At 38.8% G+C, this 20687-nt stretch overlaps 1 non-coding gene across 1 annotated transcript; it reads left to right on the top strand.

Moving 5' to 3' along the window:
• Window positions 1-19076: 19076 nt before the first annotated feature.
• Window positions 19077-19184, top strand: LOC148544245 (small nucleolar RNA R71). The gene has a single exon (XR_015900680.1). It is a non-coding gene; the product is annotated as a small nucleolar RNA R71 (small nucleolar RNA).
• The last annotated feature ends 1503 nt before the right edge of the window (window positions 19185-20687 follow it).

The following is a 20687-nucleotide window of genomic DNA, read 5'->3' as shown; positions in this document are numbered from 1 at the left end:
GCCAAGGAATGGAGTACCAAGGGATGCAGAGGCGGCAAGTGGCGCCACCCCTATCCCATTCCCACACCTTGCAAGGAAATCCAGGAAACAGACGGAACTTGATCCCAAAATAGTAGAAATTTTCAAAAAGGTTGAGGTAACTGTTCCCCTTTTTGATGTTATTCAGCAAGTACCTAAATATGCAAAGCTTCTGAAATATTTATGCATACATAAAGAAAAAATTAATGAATTAGAAACTATTCCTTTAGGTAGTTCTATATCTGCTTTAATGGGGGGTATACCTGAAAAATGTAGTGACCCAGGTCCATACATGGTTAACTGTACCATTGGAGGTGTAATATTTTCTAACTGCATGTGTGATTTAGGAGCGTGTGTTAGTATAATGCCATTGTCTATATATGATGCTTTGAGGCTCCCTCCCTTAAAAAGGTCGGCAGGTCGTTTTGTGTTAGTAGATAAGAGCATTATTACAGTGGTTAGAATTGCTGAAGATGTATTAGTGAGCATTAAGGGGCTCACATTTCCCATTGACTTCTATATCCTGGAAATGCCCCCTAATGACTCAGGAAGACCATCATCAATCCTGCTTGGAAGACCATTCTTGAAGACTTCAAAGTTCAAGCTGGATGCATTCTCAGGAACTTACTCCTTTGAGATAGATGGCAAAGCAGTGAGTTTCAGTTTAAATGAAGCTATGAAGCACCCTCCGGAAGATCATTCCATCTTCCAGTGCGATATCATTGATGAAACTGTAGCTGAAGTTCACCAAGAAGAAGTAGAAGAGAAGCACAAGGAGCAATGTCCAAGTGTGGGGACACCCTCTGAACATAATGAAGACACTTTACCAATATCACTAGCCCCAGATAATCCAGAGCCTAGCCATGAGCAGAAATCAGAATTAAAGCCACTTTCTCCCCACCTCAAGTATGCTTACCTTGAGGATAATCAGAAGTTCCCAGTTATCATTGCAAGGGAACTCACTTCCCAATAGGAGGAGCAGCTGCTTAGTATGCTGAGAAGACACAAGAGAGCAATTGAGTGGAGCTTGGCGGATATAGTAGGCATCAGCCCTCAAGTTTGTGAGCACATGATATTCTTAGAAGAGGGATCAAAGCCTGTCCATCAACCCCAAAGAAGATTAAATCCCACCATCTTAGAAGTTGTCAAGAAAGAAGTGACTAGGCTACTTGAAGCAGATATCATTTACCCCATCCTAACAACTAGAGTGCAGAATTCATGGAGAGTTTGCATTGATTAAAGCCTATCAACCAAGCTACTCGCAAGGATCATTACCCCTTGCCATTTATTGATCAGATGCTAGATCGCCTGTCAGGTAAATCCCATTACTACTTTTTAGATGGTTATACAGGCTACTTTCAAATTCATATAGCTCCTGAAGATCAGGAGAAGGCTACTTTTACATGTCCCTTTGGAACGTATGCATATAAGAGGATGCCTTTTGGCTTATGTAATGCATCGGCTACCTTCCAAAGATGCATGATGAGTATCTTTTCAGATCTTATTAAGAACTGTATGGAAGTTTTCATGGATGATTTTAGCGTATAGGGTGATTCCTTTAGCCTTTGTTTGGATAGTTTAGCTAAAGTATTAGACAGGTGTGTTAGTTTAAACCTTGTTTTAAATTTTGAAAAATGTCACTTTATGGTAAAACAAGGGATTGTTCAAGGACATGTTGTGTCTAATACTAGTATGTAGATCTAGCAAAGGTAGATGTCATTTCTAATTTGCCTTACCCCTCATCCGTGAGGGAAGTCCGTTCGTTCCTGGGCCATGCAAGTTTTTACAGGAGATTCATTAAAGACTTCAGTAAGGTAGCATTACCTTTATCCAGACTGCTGCAGAAAGATATTGAGTTTGAGTTCAGTAAGGATTGCATGCAAGCATTTGATAAGCTAAAGATCGCCCTGACTCAAGCTCCGATTGTGAGAGGACCATACTGGAGTCAGCCTTTTGAGATTATGTGCGATGCCTTCAACCATGCAGTAGGAGCGCTGGCTCAGCGTGAAGGTAAGGATCCTTTCGTAATTGCTTATGCGTCTAAGACCTTAGACGCTGCTTAGTCTAATTACACTACTATTGAAAAAGAGCTTCTAGCTATTGTTTTTGCTCTGGATAAATTCCGAGCCTCTTTACTTGGTACTAAGGTGGTAGTATACTCGGACCATGCAGCTCTAAAGTATTTATTAGCTAAAAAAGAGTCTAAACCAAGGCTAATACGTTGGATACTGCTACTATAAGAATTTGATTTAGAAATTAAGGATAGGAGTGGTAACCAGAATTTAGTGGCAGACCACTTGAGTCGTCTTGAGCACATTAAGGATGACTCCAGTCCTATAAATGATACTTTCCCATTTGATAGCTTGCATGCAGTATCTGAAGTAGTTCCTTGGTATGTACTTGTAGCTAATTATCTAGTTAGCCATACTTTCCCTCCTAATTTTACTAAGCATCAGAGAGACAAGCTGAAAAGTGAGTCTAAATATTATATATGGGATGATCCATATTTATGGAGGTGTGGTGCTGACCAGGTAATTAGAAGGTGTGTGCCCCAATCAGAATTCCAGTCCATTTTAGAGGCCTGCCACTCTTCTGAGAGTGGAGGACATTTTGGCCCTCAAAGAACAGTTAGAAAAATCTTAGACTGTGGATTTTGGTGGCCTACTCTTTTTAAAGATGCTGCTGCTTTTTGTAAATCTTGTTCCCCATGCCAAAGGTTTGGTAATATATCCAAGAGGGATGAGATGCCTCAACAGATTATGCTTTTCTGTGAAATTTTTGATGTTTGGGGCATTGACTTCATGGGTCCATTTCTCTAGTGGTTACCTTTATATACTGTTAACTGTAGATTATGTCTCTAAATGGGTAGAAGTAATTCCTACCCATACTGATGATGCTAACACTGTCGTTTCCTTTGTTAGAAATCATATTATCTGTCACTTTGGATCACCATGAGCAATCGTGAGTGATCAAGGCACTCACTTCTGTAACAGGAGATTAACAGGATTACTGAAGAAGCATGGGATTGTTCACAAAGTAGCAACAGCTTATCATTCCCAGACTAATAGGCAAGCAGAAGTATCTAATAGAGAAATAAAATGTATTCTGGAGAAGGTAGTACAGCCTCATAGGAAGGACTGGAGTGCCAGGCTATAAGATGCACTCTGGGCATATCGAACAGCGTATAAAACACCCATTGGGATGAGCCCTTTCCACTTAGTGTACGGAAAGGCTTGTCACCTTCCAGTAGAGGTGGAACACAAGGCTTTCTGGGCTGTGAGGGAGTGCAACATGAATTTTGAGGAAGCTGGTGCTGAAAGGAAGCTGCAACTGGCAGAATTGGAGAACCTTTGCCTAGAAGCGTATGACAACTCCAGGCGATACAAAGAGAAGATGAAGGTTGTCCATGACAAGCACATAAAAAGAAGAGAGTTCAGATTGAGGCTCATGCCAAGCAAACTGAGATCAAGATAGGAAGGTCCCTACAGAGTAGAAAAGGCAGAGCCATACAGAGTATTTCACCTGCGTCATCCTTCTAGCTCCAAATTCATCAAGGTCAATGGACATCACCTAAAGCTCTATCATGGTGAGAAGATGAAGGATCACAAAGAGCTAGAGGTCATCCTCTTGGGAGACCCACTAACAGAAGCAGAATGAGCTTGAAGACTGTCCAACTTAAGGATGTAAAAGCAAAGTGCTAGGTGGGAGACAACCCACCATGGTATGATCGTTCCGTTTCAGTCTTAGTTTTGTTTTATTTTATTCTACTTTATTTTTCTTAATGACTCTTCTCATAATCTCTGCATATAGTCTGCATTTGCATATGCATTCTGCATAAAAAAAAAAGGGCACGCAATGCGCGAGCGTCGTTGACGCGTACGTGTCATAAGTGCATTTGGGACAATAAAGAAAAGAAGCAGAGAGTCACGCAGGAGCTTGGCTGGAGTCGTGCCTTAGGCACAAACACGCCCACGTGAATGCGTCCCTGATGTGTCTGCGTCACTTACAAAAATCAGCCTCCCACGTGTGCGCGTCACCCACGCGCACGTGTGACCCTACAAAATCGACGTAAAGAGGTGTATGGCAGAGAGTTATGATGGAGTGGGGCTGGAAGGGTGCTGGAAGCACAAGCCCTATCACGCATACGTGTCCCTCACGCGTCCGCGTCATTTTTCGAAATAAGGCCATTCACGCGTGCGGGTCCCTCACGCGCACGCATCACCCTAAATTTTGGCAATTTGCGTATAAAACAGAGAGTTGTGCGTGCGCAAGGCTACACTCGCGCCAATAGCATAAATCAGGTCACGCGTACGCGTCACTTGAAACTAGTGCCAAGCACGTGAACGCGTGCTCCATGCGTCCGCGTCGCATGCGACGCACAATTTATCCAGATCAGTGCCAGAATTCCTATCTTTTCTTCCCTAATCCTAATTCTTTCTTCCTCCTTTTTTAATTCTTTCTTCTTCCTTCTTTCTTCTTTATTCCTTCTCACTTTTTACCCTCTCCCTCCTTCTTTATCATCATCATCAAGGTTCTTTTTCTTTTCTTCTTCTTACTTTTCCATTATTATTTTTATTTATGTTTTCTTGTTCTTTTTTTCTTTTTACTTTCATTATCTATGTTTTCTTAGTCTTTCTTTTTCTTTTTACATCCTTTTAATTGGTGTTAGAAATTTATTGGGTGATTGTTTTCTTCTATATTTTGCTTGTGGATTATTTAGGAATTGTTTGACAATTATTAATTATTTTAGGGTTGCTTGCATGTTCAAATTCAATACTCTCAATAACATATTTACCATTGTGAAAAAGCCCGTATGGCATTGTGCATATTTAAATACTCTATTCTTCTACTCTAATGCCTATTTTTCACAAAATCCCTTTTAATATTTTATTGATTGAATATAATTGTCAATACAAACAGATTGTTAGTTTGAAACACTTGATAATCAAATTGGGCAATTCATGCTTGATCTATGCTACTCATGCCTTTGCCAGCATGCCAATGAACATCTTGTATCTAATTGCCATTATCTGCACTTGCTATATTTCCCTTGATGAACTTATCACATGTAGTCGCGACCATGTGTTAACGACATCCTTCTTTACCGTGCATTGATTATCACTTGTACCATCCTCTTCCCTGCTCTAACCCTTAGCTTTAAAAGTTACTTTTTTTTCCCTTTTCAGGATGGCCACCAAGAAAGGTAAAGAGAAAGCTACTCCCAAACCACCGGCAACGAAAGGAACAAAAAGAGCACTAGTTGCGAAGCCATCTTCAACAACAGTAAAGCCCTCGACAAAGCGAATCAAGAGGATCATCAAGGTCGATTAAAAAGAGAAAGCCTTTCCAGCAAAGGACACTGCGCGGTTCACTAACCGCTACTGTGAGCAGATGTTCCCCATCCTGGCTCAGCGGAAGTATAATAATGAGTACCTTCTCATCCTCTCGACCAACATTATTGAATTTGTTGAGCCCTGAATTGAACGAAGACAATGGAGATTCCTACGGAGACAGCCACGACAGGTCAATCTTTCATGGGTAGTTGAATTCTACTCAAACTTTCACATGCCAATCCTGTAGTCTGTTTATGTCCATCAGAAGCAAGTCCCCATAACTAAAGAAGCTATTCAGCAAGTTTTAGATCTTCCGCCTGCTCCAAAAGGATTGGACGCATTCCAAAAAGCCTCTTTCAAGCGCCAGACATACCAATTTGACTGGGACGCCGTTCTCAGAATTATAGGACAACCTAGCGGCAGATGGATCTATGGATACCATCGATCCCGACCTAAGGGAATCTTGGCTTCAGCACTCACCTTGGAGGCTCGAGTATGGGCACAGATTATGTCCCATTACGTCTTTCCAAGCACTCACGAGTCCTCCTTCACTGCAGATATGGCTGTTCTTCTCTGGTGTATCCTTACAGACCAACCTCTCAACTTACCAAGTCACATCCGGAATGCTATGGGACACGTACAAATTGTGGGCAATCTACCTTTTCCCGCCTTGGTTTCAGATCTAGTCTCAGTAGCCGGAGTCTCCTACAGAGCTGGGGATACCAAGACCATACTTCCGCGGGATAATCAGTACGTCCCCAACGGGAAGTACATCAGACCTCCAGCAGCCACTATCAACTGGACCACAGAAGCGGCGGAAGATATTCCTTCTCATTCCACATCACAAGAACCTTCAACAAATCAGCTACTCCTACAGATAATTCAGAGGTTAGACAGACTAGACCGGCAGGGAAAGCAAAGAGAGCGCCATAACAAGCGCCGATTTACATACCTCAAGGAGCTGATTGTTGGTAACCATCCACCTGAAGATGGCCCAGATACTCCGGACTCCACTTTATTTACCAGGACAAGGAGCCATGATGGTCACGATTGTGGAGATGCTGCTACCAGCCCCCCTTTGTTCCTGACTGATGGCACCGAGGACGGTGCCAAGCTTTAAGTGTGGGGAGGTCGGTCAGTACCTGACTTCTGGAGGTAAATTCTCTTTCTTAGCACTAATAAATTAGTTATTTTTCTTTTGTTAGGATAGGATAGATCGTATAGTAATAGATATTTGCATGCATGTTCTATTTGGTTGAAAAATAATATGTTTCTTTTCAAGACTCTATTTTGAAAATTTCACTAATTTAAATCAAAACCTTTGTGTTAAAACCTGTTTGAAGACTATAAACTGAAACATAAATGATAGCTAAGAACACACAACCCGTGAGACTTGAGCTTAATTACATGGTTACATTATTTAACCATAATATTTTATTCTTATGTGTTTGCTTCTCTATGATTGTAATCTATATTTTGTTCCATCCTATATGTCCAATGTTTAATGTGTTATATGCATGCATATGATTGAGGCCATTATTTGTTTATTAGCTCACTTATCCCAAACAGCCTACCCTTCCGTTTACCTTTGTTAGCCACTTTGAGCCTTTTAATCCCATTTGTTCTATATTTTACCACATCACTAGCCTTAAGCAGAAAAATAATTAAATACCCCAAATTGAATCTTTGGTTAGCTTAAGATAGAGATTGTGAGTCAATCAAGTATGGGAAAACTGTGGGAACATGGGTTAAGAAGGGAATATGTTATGTTTTTACAATTGATAAAATATTGGGAATTTGGGTACCTACTCATGTAAGACCAGAAAAATTAAAAATCCATGTGCATTGATAATGTCATGTTTATGCTTCAAAAAATAAATAAATAAATAAATAAATGTTCAATAAATAAGTAAATAAATAAGGGAACAAAATTACCCCAATGCAATGTTAAGTTAATAAAAAGATCAATGCATATGTGATACAAATTAAAAGAAGAGTTGATGCATGAGTATGTAATGCAAAAGTGGGAATTTTGGGTAGCTATGTATGATTCTAGAGTTATATAAAGTGTATGTATGTTAGGTGATAGCTTAGGTTACTCAAAGATTCAATTTATAGCTCACTTAGCCATATATATATATATATATATATATATATATATATATATATATATATATATATATATATATATGTGTGTGTGTGTGTGTGTGTGTGTGTGCTTTGCATCTTAGTCGTTGAGTGTGATTAGAAAATTAATGGATTGCTAAAAATCTAGTCAACTTTTATATATATATATATATATATATATATATATATATAAGAAATGTGTTTTGATTGAAAAAGGGGTAAACTAGGAAATTTTTAAAATTTTCTAAATCACAATATTGCATTAGAATAAGCTTAATCAATATGATGAAAATTTCCAAGAAACTCATTTTTAGGGCACCACCCCAATTGGTTGAAATTTTTTTAGAACTTGCTTGAGCTATATACTTGTGGATCATGTTTTGAGCTGAGAACACAAGTATGTGAGAATTGAGGCTAATTGTGTGGTTACATCACGTATAACCACTTATTTTCATTTTTGTGTGCATTATTCTCCTCCTATGATTGTAATCCTTAATTTGTTTAATTCTATATGTCCATTATTTTGTGTATACATGTATTTGTATGATTGAGGCCATTGTTCAATTAGCTCACTTACCCAAAACAGCTTACACTTTTATCTTCCATTGTTAGCCGATTTTGAGCCTACGCTTAACCCACTTGTTCTTAATTGTAGCACATTACAAGCCTAAGTGAAAAATAATAAATATCCCTTAATTTGGATCCTTGATTAGCTTAGGCTAGTGAGAGTGTTTGTCAATTGATTTTGGGAGAATTGAGAACATTGAGTAGAGATAAAAGTGTGTTTATGTTTCTTGTTGAAAAATATTGAGAACTGGGTACATGCTCATGTATTAATCATGTGTAAACCATATGCATTGATGTTCTTGTATATATATCTTTACTTGAAAAAAAAATTTATTTCTCATATATAAAAGAAAGAAAAAGAAAAGCAATAAAAAGGGGACAAAATGCCCCAAAGTGAAGTTCGATAAGAGTCAATGCATAGGTATGGTGATCAAAAAGAGAATACATGAGTGTGTGAGAAAAGTGAAGAATGGGTATTTAGGCTTGTTTAGAATTGTATAGGTTGTCATAGGTTAGGTGGGAAGTTTAAGCTAATCAAAGATTCAAATGTCAAGCTCACTTGACCAAAAGCATCCTACCTTAACCCTAGCCTCATCACAACCTATGGGAAAGACCTCATGATATCTGTATGCATGCATAAGGTAATTGTTGATTGTTAGATGAAAAACAAATCTTGAAAAGCATGATTAAGGAGAAAATGAGTGAATCAACCCCATACACTTGAGTGCCTAGAGCGGATACACATCCGGTGAGGGTTCGATCGCTCAATTACATGTTTCCACCTGTGATCATCTTTTCTTGCAAGTTTATGAACTCTTTCCATGATTCAATCTAATTGTGGTTTGCTTGATTGCTAATACCATGGCCCTCGTGCTTATATGCATATTCTTGGAGGTTGATTTATTTTGACTAAGCCATTGCATCATGTAGATAGATTACATTTAGTTAGTTTGCATTGAATAAATATTAATACCCTTTTGCTTCTTCTTGATTTTAGCATGAGGACATGCTTAGTTTAAGTGTGGGGAGATTTGATAAACCCCGATTTCATGATTTATCTTGTGCTTATTTTGGGGGATTTTGTCACTTTTTCTCACATTTATTCAATGAAATAGCATGATTTTGTAATTCTCCCTTGAATTTTGCTTAAGTGTAAAAACATGCTTTTTAGGCCTTAAATTGGTGATTTTAATTCACTTTAATTCCATTCAATGCCTTGATGTGTTTGATGAGTGATTTCAGGTCCATAAGGAAAGTATTGGATGGAAGAAATGAGGAGAAAAGCATACACAAGGGGAGAATGCATGGAGAAACAAGGATTGGGAATGCACCAAAGGACGCGCACGCGCACTGGGCGTGCACGCGCAGAAGTAATTTCACCTATGGACGCGTACGCGTACATATCGCATCCGCGCGGATTGAGAATTTTCCATCGACGCGCGCGCGCACATGGCGCGCACGCGCCGATACCTTCACGTGGCCCACTTGAAGGCAAATCGCTGGGGGCGATTTCTGAGCTGCCCAGGCCCAAATCCAACTTCTTTCTGAGTGTATTTCATGCAGAATTGAAGTCCAAGTAAGGGGGAGCAATTAGTTTAGCCAACATGAGCCTTTAGTTAGTTTTCTAGAGAGAGAGGCTCCCTCTTCTCTCTAGAATTAGGTTAGGATTAGGTTAGATTATCTCAATTTCATGTTTGAATATTAGATCTCATCTTGTTTCTTTGATAATTTCTCATTTCTACATCTTAACCCTCTTAGTTTTTATGTCAATTTCTCAATTTGCTCTCTTTTGTGATGATGACTCATGTTGGATTTGTTTACATTTAGTGCAATTTGATGTTGATGTTTCTTTGATTGATGAATTTGAATTGTGACCTCACTTTTCTTGCAATTAATAGTGATAGATTTTGATATCCTTGCATTTTATGGTGTTAATTTTTATTGCACTCCAAGTGTTCGATGAAATGTTCTCTTTAGTTCTTGAGTAGTTTTATCAACTCTTGGCCTAGGTCAAGGGACTTGAGTGGTCTTGAGTTTTTGGACATAATGAATTTGGTAATTTGAGAACCCTGTGTGATCAATTTGAAGCTCATTGACGCTAACCCACTACTAAGCTAATTAGTAGGTAGGTTAGGACTTATGGGTGGATGTGATTAGGCCTATTTGACATACTTCTAGTCTAGGAGTAAATATTACGTACTTAAGGCTTCGAGAAGTAGACTTAATGGGTTGGCCTCTCATAATTGTCAATAATAGGTTTGTTAACCGAGATGGTGATCTCGAGTACCCAAGTCTTAGCCAAGAGTTCTTTATTTTGTTTTCTTTACTTGCTCGCTTAATTTACTCTCTTGCTATCTTATAAATAAAAACCCTTTTTTTTTACCCCATCATAGCCAATACACATGCACTCCATTGATTCCTAGGGAGACGACCCGGAGTCCAAATGCTCCGGTTAATTCTTATTTGGGGTTTATTCTTCGTGACAACTCAATATTTTTTATTGGAAGGATTATTTATTGGTGTAGAACTATACTTTACAACGAGAAATCATTCAATTGAGGAAATTCTATATCAACAAGAAATTTGGTCTATCACCTTCTCTTTCTTGATAGAAATCTCACTTGGTATTGGTGCCTCCTTTTCTTATTCTTCTGATTCCTCCATTGTTCTTGACTTTTGAATGAACTCCTCTATTTCTGGAGAGAGTGAAGTGGTCTCTCTTTGTGATCTCAGCTCTTCAATAAATTATTCTTTAGAATAGAGTTGTGCATTCTGTCTCAATTTTTCTTCATGGTCTCTTTTTACTATTTCCTCCTCTTTGTTTGTCTTTATCATTTCTTCAAGGAGGAGTTCTATCCTAGCGAGTCTCTCTTCTTCTCTACTTTTTTTGAGTTCTTCAATGATGAGTTCCATCCTAGCAAGTCTATCTAAAGGATGTTGGATAGGTTGTAATGGTTGGTCGGGGTTGGCTTGTGAATGGAATTGGTTGTTTTGTGGTTGTGTGTTCTGAAAGTGGTATGACTCTTGTGGGTAGTGGATTGAGTTTTGTGGATGGTGAAATGAATTGTATGGATTTGGGACAGAATTTTGTGCTGAGGTATACTCAAGTGATGAAGAATTTAGGCATGTAAAACTTAGAGGTGAGGTTGGATAATTGAGAGGTGATGGTTCTTGATGAATAGGGTATGAATGAGTGAAATCTCTTTGATTTTGATCTTCCCAGCCACAATTTGAGTAGTGATCAAATTCGTCAAAATATGGACCATTTTGTGGCTCTGGAAAGTACCCCATTTCATCTTCTTGATATTCCCAACCACCATTATCATAATAACCTGAATTATTTTGTGGTGGTGAGAAGTATCCTATGTAACTTGATTAACCAAAAGATGATCTATACTCCATTTTTCTTCAAAATACTCTGTACCAAACAACAATCACCAAGATAAAAGAGATTTAGAATTCCCCTTGTCACAGATGAGGAAATTCCCAGTGAGGCAATATCACATCCAGTTAGTTAGCAAAAGAAAATAAAGAAACAAAAGAAAACCATGACAAAAGAAAAGTGTCTAATCTAGTAAATCAATCAACTGGTAATTTGTTAATCACAATTAATCCCCGGCAACGGTGCCATAAACTTGATGCACGGAAACTTGTCTCTTAACAAATTTCCCTTGGCAAGTATACCGAATTGTCGTCAAGTAATAACTCACAAAAGAGTGAGGTCGAATCCCACAGAGATTAATGAATTAAGTAATCAATGGTTAATTGATTATCCTAGTTAGATGGTTCAGATTTGGATGATGAGCAACGGGAAAAGTAAATAGCACAAAAGTAAAGAAAGAGATAAAGTGCAGAAAAGTAAAATGGCAAGAAAAGTAAATGTAAGAACTAAAAATAAAATGAACATTGGGATCAAGAGATATTGCAATCCTCTGGATCAAGTTCATTCTCATCTCTTCCTCAATCAATGCATTTATTGATCTCCTTGGCAATCTTAAGTGATTGGGTCCCAATTCCTTGGCAACCCAATCTCTCTAAGCTTGAACAATTTCCCAATTCCTTGATTTAATTACTCATGAGAAGAGATGAAGTTTGGTCACTGATTATACCACACACATTCATAGATCAAAGTATTGGTAGGATTAAATGTCACAATATCCATCCAACCCCCAACCTAATCCAATGTGAGAGAGCATTTCTAGCATGATTTCCTCATTCCTCTTCCAAGGTTCAGAGAAAATCCAAGTATGAGCAATTTCTCTTCCGAGACAATTACCTAATTAGATGAAGATTGAAAGCTCTCTAGTAAAATTAAGAGAAAAGAAAGAAGAAGAAGAATAAAAACTACAATTGATCCATTGAATCACAATAGAGCTCTCTAACCCAATGAAAAGAGTTAGTTGATCATTGCTCTACCAAAATAGAAAAGAAAGAAAGTGCAGAAAAGTAAAAATGAAGATTAAAGCTAAAATTGAAACTTCAAAATTCATAAATGAAAAGTCCAAAGAAAAGAAAGAGAAGGAAAAACTTGGTACGCGGAATCGTGATTACACTTTAATTATGTAAAATTCATCGCTCTTTCTTTCCCCGGTAATGGCGCAAAAAACATGATGCCAAGACCACGGTTCACAACTCCGTGTAACTGACCAGCAAGTGCACTGGGTCGTCCAAGTAATACCTTACGTGAGTAAGGGTCGAATCCCACGGAGATTGTTGGTATGAAGCAAGCTATGGTCACCTTGCAAATCTCAGTTAGGTAGGGTTAAATGTGATTGGATTAGATAATTAAAAGATAAATAATAAAGGATAGAAATACTTATGTAAATCATTGGTAGGAATTTCAGATAAGCGAATGGAGGTGCTTTTCGTTCCTCTGAACCTCTGCTTTCCTGCTATCTTCATCCAGTCAGTCTTACTCCTTTCCATGGCTGGCTTTATGCAAGGGCATCACCGTTGTCAGTGGCTACATCCCCTCCTCTCAGTGAAAAATATGCTCACATGCTCTGTCACAGCACGGCTAATCATCTGTCGGTTCTCGATCATGCTGGAATAGGATTCACCCTCCTTTTGCGTTTGTCACTAACGCCCAGCACTCGCGAGTTTGAAGCTCATCACAGTCATTCAATCATTGAATCCTACTCGGAATACCACAGACAAGGTTTAGACTTTCCGGATTCTCTTGAATGCCGCCATCATTCTAGCTTACGCCACGAAGATTCTGGTTAGGAGATCTAAGAGATACTCATTCAGTCGAAGGTAGAACGGAAGTGGTTGTCAGGCACGCATTCATAGGGAATAATGATGATTGTCACGTTCATCACATTCAGGTTTAAGTGCGAATGAATATCTTAGAAGCGAAATAAGAAGAATTGAATAGAAAACAGTAGTACTTTGCATTAATCTTTGAGGAATAGCAGAGCTCCACACCTTAATCTATGGAGTGTAGAAACTCTACCGTTAAAATTACATAAGTGAAAGGTCCAGGCATGGCCGAGATGGCCAGTCCCCTAAAACGTGATCAATAGATCAAAAGATAATCCAAAGATCCAAAAATGTCTAATATAATAGTAAGAGGTCCTATTTATAATAAACTAGCTACTAGGGTTTACATGAGTAAGTAATTGATGCATAAATCCACTTCCGGGGCCCACTTGGTGTGTGCTTGGGCTGAGCTTGAGTGTTGCACGTGTAGAGGTCCTTCTTGGAGTTGAACGCCAGCTTTTGTGCCAGTTTGGGCGTTCAACTCTGGTTTTGGCTCCTTTTCTGGCGCTGGACGCCAGATTTGGGCAGAAAGCTGGCGTTGAACACCAGTTTACATCATCTATTCTTGGCCAAAGTATGGACTATTATATATTTCGGGAAAGCCCTGGAAGTCTACTTTCCAACGCAATTGAAAGCACGCCATTTCGAGTTCTGTAGCTCCAGAAAACCCACTTTGAGTGCATGGAGGTCAGAATCCAACAGCATCAGCAGTCCTTCTTCAACCTCTGAATCTGATTTCTGCTCAAGTCCCTCAATTTCAGCCAGAAAATACCTGAAATCACAGAAAAACACACAAACTCATAGTAAAGTCCAGAAATATGAATTTAACATAAAAACTAATGAAAACATCCCTAAAAGTAACTAGATCCTACTAAAAACATACTAAAAACAATGTCAAAAAGCGTATAAATTATCCGCTCATCACAACACCAAACTTAAATTGTTGCTTGTCCCCAAGCAACTGAAAATCAAATAGGATAAAAAGAAGAGAATATACTATAAATTCCAAACTATCAATGAAACATAGCTTCAATCATATGAGCGGGACTTATAGCTTTTTGCCTCTTGAATAGTTTTGGCATCTCACTTTATCCATTGAGGTTCAGAATGATTGGCATCTATAGGAACTCAGAGTTCAGATAGTGTTATTGACTCTCCTAGTTCAGTATGATGATTCTTGAACACAGCTTCTTTATGAGTCTTGGCCGTGGCCCTAAGCACTTTGTTTTCCAGTATTACCACCGGATACATAAATGCCACAGACACATAATTGGGTGAACCTTTTCAGATTGTGACTCACCTTTTCAGACACACTCTTTTTTTTGCTTTGGACCTTGACTTTAACCGCTCAGTCTCAAGTTTTCACTTGACACCTGCACGCCACAAGCACATGGTTAGGGACAGCTTGGTTTAGCCGCTTAGACCAGGATTTTATTCCTTTAGGCCCTCCTATCCACTGATGCTCAAAGCCTTGGGATCCTTTTTATTGCCCTTGCCTTTTGGTTTTAAGGGTTACTGGCTTTTTGCTCTTGCCTCTTGGTTTTAAGAGCTTTTGGCTTTTTCTGCTTGCTTTTCTTTCTATTAATTTTTTCGCCTATATTTTTTTTTTCTGCAAGCTTTGCTTTTTGCTGCTTTTTCTTGCTTCAAGAATCATTTTTATGATTTTTCAGATTATAAAATAACATGTCTCCTAGTCATCATTCTTTCAAGAGCCAACATATTTAACATTCTTAAACAACAACTTCAAAAGACATATGCACTGTTCAAGCATACATTCAGAAAACAAGAAGCATTGTCACCACATCAATATAATTAAGCTAAGTTCAAGGATAAATTCGAAACTCATGTACTTCTTGTTCTTTTGAATTAAAACATTTTTCCTTTAAGAGAGGTGATGGATTCATAGGACATTCATAACTTTAAGACAAAGTTACTAACTACTAATGATCATGTAATGAAGACACAAACATAGATAAGCACATAACATAGAAAACGAAAAATAGAAGAAATAAGAACAAGGAATGAATCCACCTTAGTGATGGTGGCGTTTCCTTCTTGAGGAACCAATGATGTCCTTGAGCTCTTCTATGTCTCTTCCTTGTCTTTGTTGCTCCTCCCTCATTGCTTTTTGATCTTTTCTTATTTCATGGAGCATGATAGAGTGCTCTTGATGTTCCACCCTTAGTTGTCCCATATTGGAACTCAATTCTCCTAGGGAGGTGTTGATTTGCTCCCAATAATTTTGTGGAGGAAAGTGCATTTGAGGCATCTCCGGGATCTCATGGTAATGAGCTTCTTGCGCCTCTTGAGCTCCATGAATGGGCTCTCTTGCTTGCTCCATCTTTTTCTTAGTGATGGGCTTGTCCTCTTTGATGAGGATATCTCCCTCTATGTCAATCCCAGCCGAATTGCATAGGTGGCAAATGAGGTGAGGAAAGGCTAACCTTGCCATGGTGGAGGACTTGTCAGCCACCTTGTAGAGTTCTTGAGGTATAATCTCATGAACTTCCACCTCTTCTCCAATCATGATGCTATGAATCATGATGGCCCGGTCTATAGTAACTTCAGACCGGTTGCTAGTGGGAATGATTGAGCATTGAATGAACTCCAACCATCCTCTAGCTATAGGCTTGAGGTCCAATCTTCTTAGTTGAACCGGCTTGCCTTTGGAGTCAATCTTCCATTGAGCTCCTTCCACGCATATGTCCATAAGGACTTGGTCCAACCCTTGATTAAAGTTGACCCTTCTAGTGTAGGGGCGTTCATCTCCTTGCATCATGGGCAAGTTAAACGCCAACCTCACATTCTCTGGACTAAAATCTAAGTATTTCCCCCGAACCATTGTAACATAGTTCTTTGGATCCGGGTTCTTACTTTGATCATGGTTCTTGGTGATCCATGCATTAGCATAGAACTCTTGAACCATTAGGATGCCGACTTGTTGGATGGGATTTGTTAGAACTTCCCAACCTCTTCTTTGAATTTCATGTCGGATCTCCGGATACTCATTTCTTCTGAGTTTGAAAGGGACCTCAGGGATCACCTTCTTCTTGGCCACAACATCATAGAAGTGGTCTTGATGGGCTTTGGAGATGAACTTTTCCATCTCCCATGACTCGGATGTGGAAGCTCTTGTCTTCCCTTTCCCCTTTCTAGAGGATTCTCCGGTCTTAGGTGCCATCAATGGTAATGGAAAAATAAAAAGCTTATGCTTTTACCATACCAAACTTAGAACTTTGCTCGCCCTCGAGCAATAAAAGAAATAATAGATGAAGAAGAAGAAGAAATGGAGGAGAGGGAGAGTGGGAAGTGTTTCGGCCAAGAAGGGTGTAGAGGGGTGTGTTGTGTGAATTTGATGAAGAATGGAGGGCTTTATATAGGGAAGGGAGGGGGGAAGGTTTTGGCCATATGGGTGGGTTTGGGTGGGAAATTGGTTTTGAATTTTGGAGGTAGGTGGGGTTTATGAGGTAGGTTTATGGGGAAGAGTGGATGGATGTGAGTGGTGAAGAGGTGATGGGGAAGAGAGTTTGAGGTGATTGGTGAAGGGTTTTTGGGGAAGAGTGTTTATGGGGTTGTGTGAAAGAAAGTGGTGAGAAGAAGTGAGTGGAGGTAGGTAGGGATCCTGTGGGGTCCACAGATCCTGAGTTGTTCAAGGATTTACATTCCTGCACCCATTAGGCATGTAAAAATGCCTTTGCACACAACTCTGGGCGTTCAGCGCCAGGTTGGTGGCCATTTTGGGCGTTCAACGCCCATATGTGTGCCAATTCTGGCGTTGAACGCCAGAACTATGCCTGTTCTGGCGTTCAGCGCCCAGAAGCTGCCCATTTTGGGCGTTCAGCGCCAGAACTATGCTCTGTTCTGGCGCTGAACGCTAGACAGATGCTCCTCCAGGGTGTGATTTTTCTTCTGCTGTTTTTGATTCCGTTTTCAATTTTTATATTTATTTTGTGACTCCACATGATCATGAACCTACAAAGACATATAACCAAGAAAAATATAGTTAGATAAATAAAAATTGGGTTGCCTCCCAACAAGCGCTTCTTTAATGTCAATAGCTTGACAGTGGGCTCTCATGGAGCCTCACAGATGTGCAGAGCTTTGTTGAGACTCTCCAACACCAAACTTAGAGTTTGGATATGGGAGTTCAACACCAAACTTAGAGTTTGGTTGTGGCCTCCCAACACCAAACTTAGAGTTTGACTGTGGGGGCTCTGGTTGACTTTGCTTTGAGAGAAGCTTTTTCTGCTTCCTCTCCATGGTTGCAGAGGGAGATCCTTGAGTTTTAAACACAAGGGAGTTCTCATTCCATTGAAGGACTATTTCACCTCTGTCAACATCAATCACAGCTCTTGCTGTGGCCAGGAAAGGTCTTCCTAGGATGATGGATTCATCCTCTTCCTTTCCAGTATCCAGAACTATGAAATCAGCAGGGATGTAAAGGCCTTCAACCTTTACTAACACGTCCTCTACTTGTCCATAAGCCTGTTTTCTTGAACTGTCTGCTATCTCTAATGAGATTTTAGCAGCTTGCACCCCATAGATTCCCAGTTTCTCTATTACAGAGAGGGGCATGAGGTTTATTCCTGAACCAAGGTCACACAGAGTCTTAAAGATCATGGTGCCTATGGTACAGGGTATTATGAACTTTCCAGGATCCTGTCTCTTCTGAGGCAATGTCAGTTGATCCAGATCACTTAGTTCATTGATGAACAAGGGAGGTTCAACTTCCCAAGTATCAATGCCAAATAGTTTGGCATTCAGCTTCATGATTGCACCAAGAAACTTGGCAGTTTGCTCTTCAGTAACATCCTCATTCTCTTCAGAAGAGGAATACTCATCAGAGCTCATGAAGGGCATAAGGAGGTTCAATGGAATCTCTATGGTCTCTAGATGAGCCTCAGAGTCCTTTGGTTCCTCAGAGGGAAGCTCCTTATTGATCACTGGACGTCCCAGGAGGTCTTCCTCCTTGGGATTCACGTCCTCCACTCCCCTTGTAGGTTCGTCCATGGTGCTTATGTCAATGGCCTTGCACTCTCCTTTTGGGTTCTCTTTTGTATTGCTTGGGAGAGTACTGGGAGGGATTTCAGTGATCCTTTTACTCAGCTGGCCCACTTGTGCTTCTAGATTTCTAATAGAAGATCTTGTTTCATTCATGAAACTTACAGTGGCCTTAGACAGATTAGAGACTAAGTTTGCCAAATTAGAAGTGTTTTGTTCAGAGTTCTCTGTCTGTTGCTGAGTGGATGATGGAAAAGGTTTATTATTGCTAAACCTGTTTCTTCCACCATTATTAAAGCCTTGTTGAGGCTTTTGATCCTTCCATGAGAAATTTGGATGATTTCTCCATGATGAGTTATAGGTGTTTCCATAAGGTTTACCTAAATAATTTACCTTTGCTATTGCAGGGTTTTCAGGATCATAAGCTTCTTCTTCAGAAGATGCCTCTTGAGTACTGTTGGATGTAGCTTGCATTCCATTCAGACTCTGAGAGATCATATTGACTTGCTGAGTCAATATTTTATTCTGAGCCAATATGGCATTCAGAGTATCAACTTCAAGAACTCCCTTCTTCATAGGCGTCCCATTACTCACAGGATTCCTTTCAGAAGTGTACATGAACTGGTTATTAGCAACCATGTCAATGAGTTCTTGAGCTTCTGCAGGCGTTTTCTTTAGGTGAATGGATCCACCTGCAGAAGTGTCCAGTGACATCTTTGATAGCTCAGATAAACCATCATAGAATATATCCAGGATGGTCCATTCTGAAAGCATGTCAGAAGGACACTTTTTGGTCAACTGTTTGTATCTTTCCCAAGCTTCATAGAGGGATTCACCTTCTTTCTGTCTGAAGGTTTGAACATCAGCTCTAAGCTTGCTCAACTTTTGAGGAGGAAAGTACTTGGCTAAGAAAGTCGTGACCAGCTTATCCCAAGAGTTCAGGCTGTCTTTGGGTTGAGAATCCAACCATAATCTAGCTCTTGTCTCTTACAGCAAAAGGGAAAAGCATGAGCCTGTAGACTTCAGGATCTACTCCATTAGTCTTAACAGTATCACATATCTGCAAGAATTCAGTTAAGAACTGAAAAGGATCTTCAGATGGAAGTCCATGAAACTTGCAGTTCTGCTGCATCAGAGAAACTAATTGAGGTTTCAGCTCAAAGTTGTTTGCTCCAATGGCAGGAATGGAGATGCTTCTTCCATGTAAATTGGAATTAGGTGCAGTAAAGTCACCAAGCATCTTCCTTACATTATTATTATTTTCGGCTGCCATCTCCTCTTCTTGTTCGAAAATTTCTGAAAGGTTATCTCTGGATTGTTGTATTTTAGCTTCTCTTAGTTTTCTTTTTAGAGTCCTTTCAGGTTCTGGATCTGCTTCAACAAGAATGTTCTTATCCTTGCTCCTGCTCATATGACAAAGAAGAGGACACAGAAAAAATAATAATAATAATAATAGAGATCCTTTATGCCACAGTATAGGGATTCCTGTGTGAGTAGAAGAAGAGGGGGAGACAAAGAATGTAATATAATGGAAGAAACACAACTGTGAGGAGGGTTGAGATGTGAGATGAGATGTTAATAGATGAATAAATAAATAGAATAAGATGAGAGAGAAGGAATTTTCGAAAATAAATTTTGAAAAAGACTTAGTGATTTTTGAAAAAAGTTTTTGAAAAAAGGTTAGTATTTTTTTTCGAAAAAATTTTTAAAATCAAAAATAAAAATAATTAGTTAATAAAAAAGAATTTTTTGAAAAAGAGGGAAGATATTTTCGAAAATTAGAGAGGGAGAGTTAGTTAGGTAGTTTTAAAAAAGTTAAGAAACAAACAAAAAGTTAGTTAGTTAGTTGAAACAAATTTTGAAAAGATAAGAAGTTAGGAGGTTAGAAAAGATATTTTGAAACCAACTTTTTGAAAAAGGTAAGATAAGAAGATATTTTAGAAATTAGTTTTGAAAAAGATTTGATTTTTAAAATCTCAATTAATGACTTGATTCATAAGAAATCACAAGATATAATTCTAGAACTTAAAGTTTGAATCTTTCTTAACAAGCAAGTAACAAACTTGAAATTTTTGAATCAAAACATTAATTGTTATTGTTATTTTCGAAAATTTGGTATAAAAATAAGAAAATATTTTTGAAAAATATTTTTGAAATTTTCGAAAATAACTAAGAATTTTGAAAAAGATTTGATTTTTGAAAAAGATTTTGAGAAAGATAAGATTTTCAAATTGAAAATTTGATTTGACTCATAAGAAACAACTTGATTTTAAAAATTTTTGAAAAAGTCAATCCAAATTTTCGAATTTGATGAGAGAAAAAGGAAAGATATTTTTTTGATTTTTGAATTTTTTTAAGAAAAACACTAAAATGATGCAA

This window comes from Arachis ipaensis, chromosome B9 (genome assembly GCF_059453495.1).
Source record: "Arachis ipaensis isolate K30076 ecotype BB chromosome B9, ASM5945349v1, whole genome shotgun sequence".
Classification (NCBI taxonomy): domain Eukaryota; kingdom Viridiplantae; phylum Streptophyta; class Magnoliopsida; order Fabales; family Fabaceae; genus Arachis; species Arachis ipaensis.
Note: the sequence above shows the minus strand (reverse complement) of the source record. Positions and strands in the feature narration are given on the sequence as shown.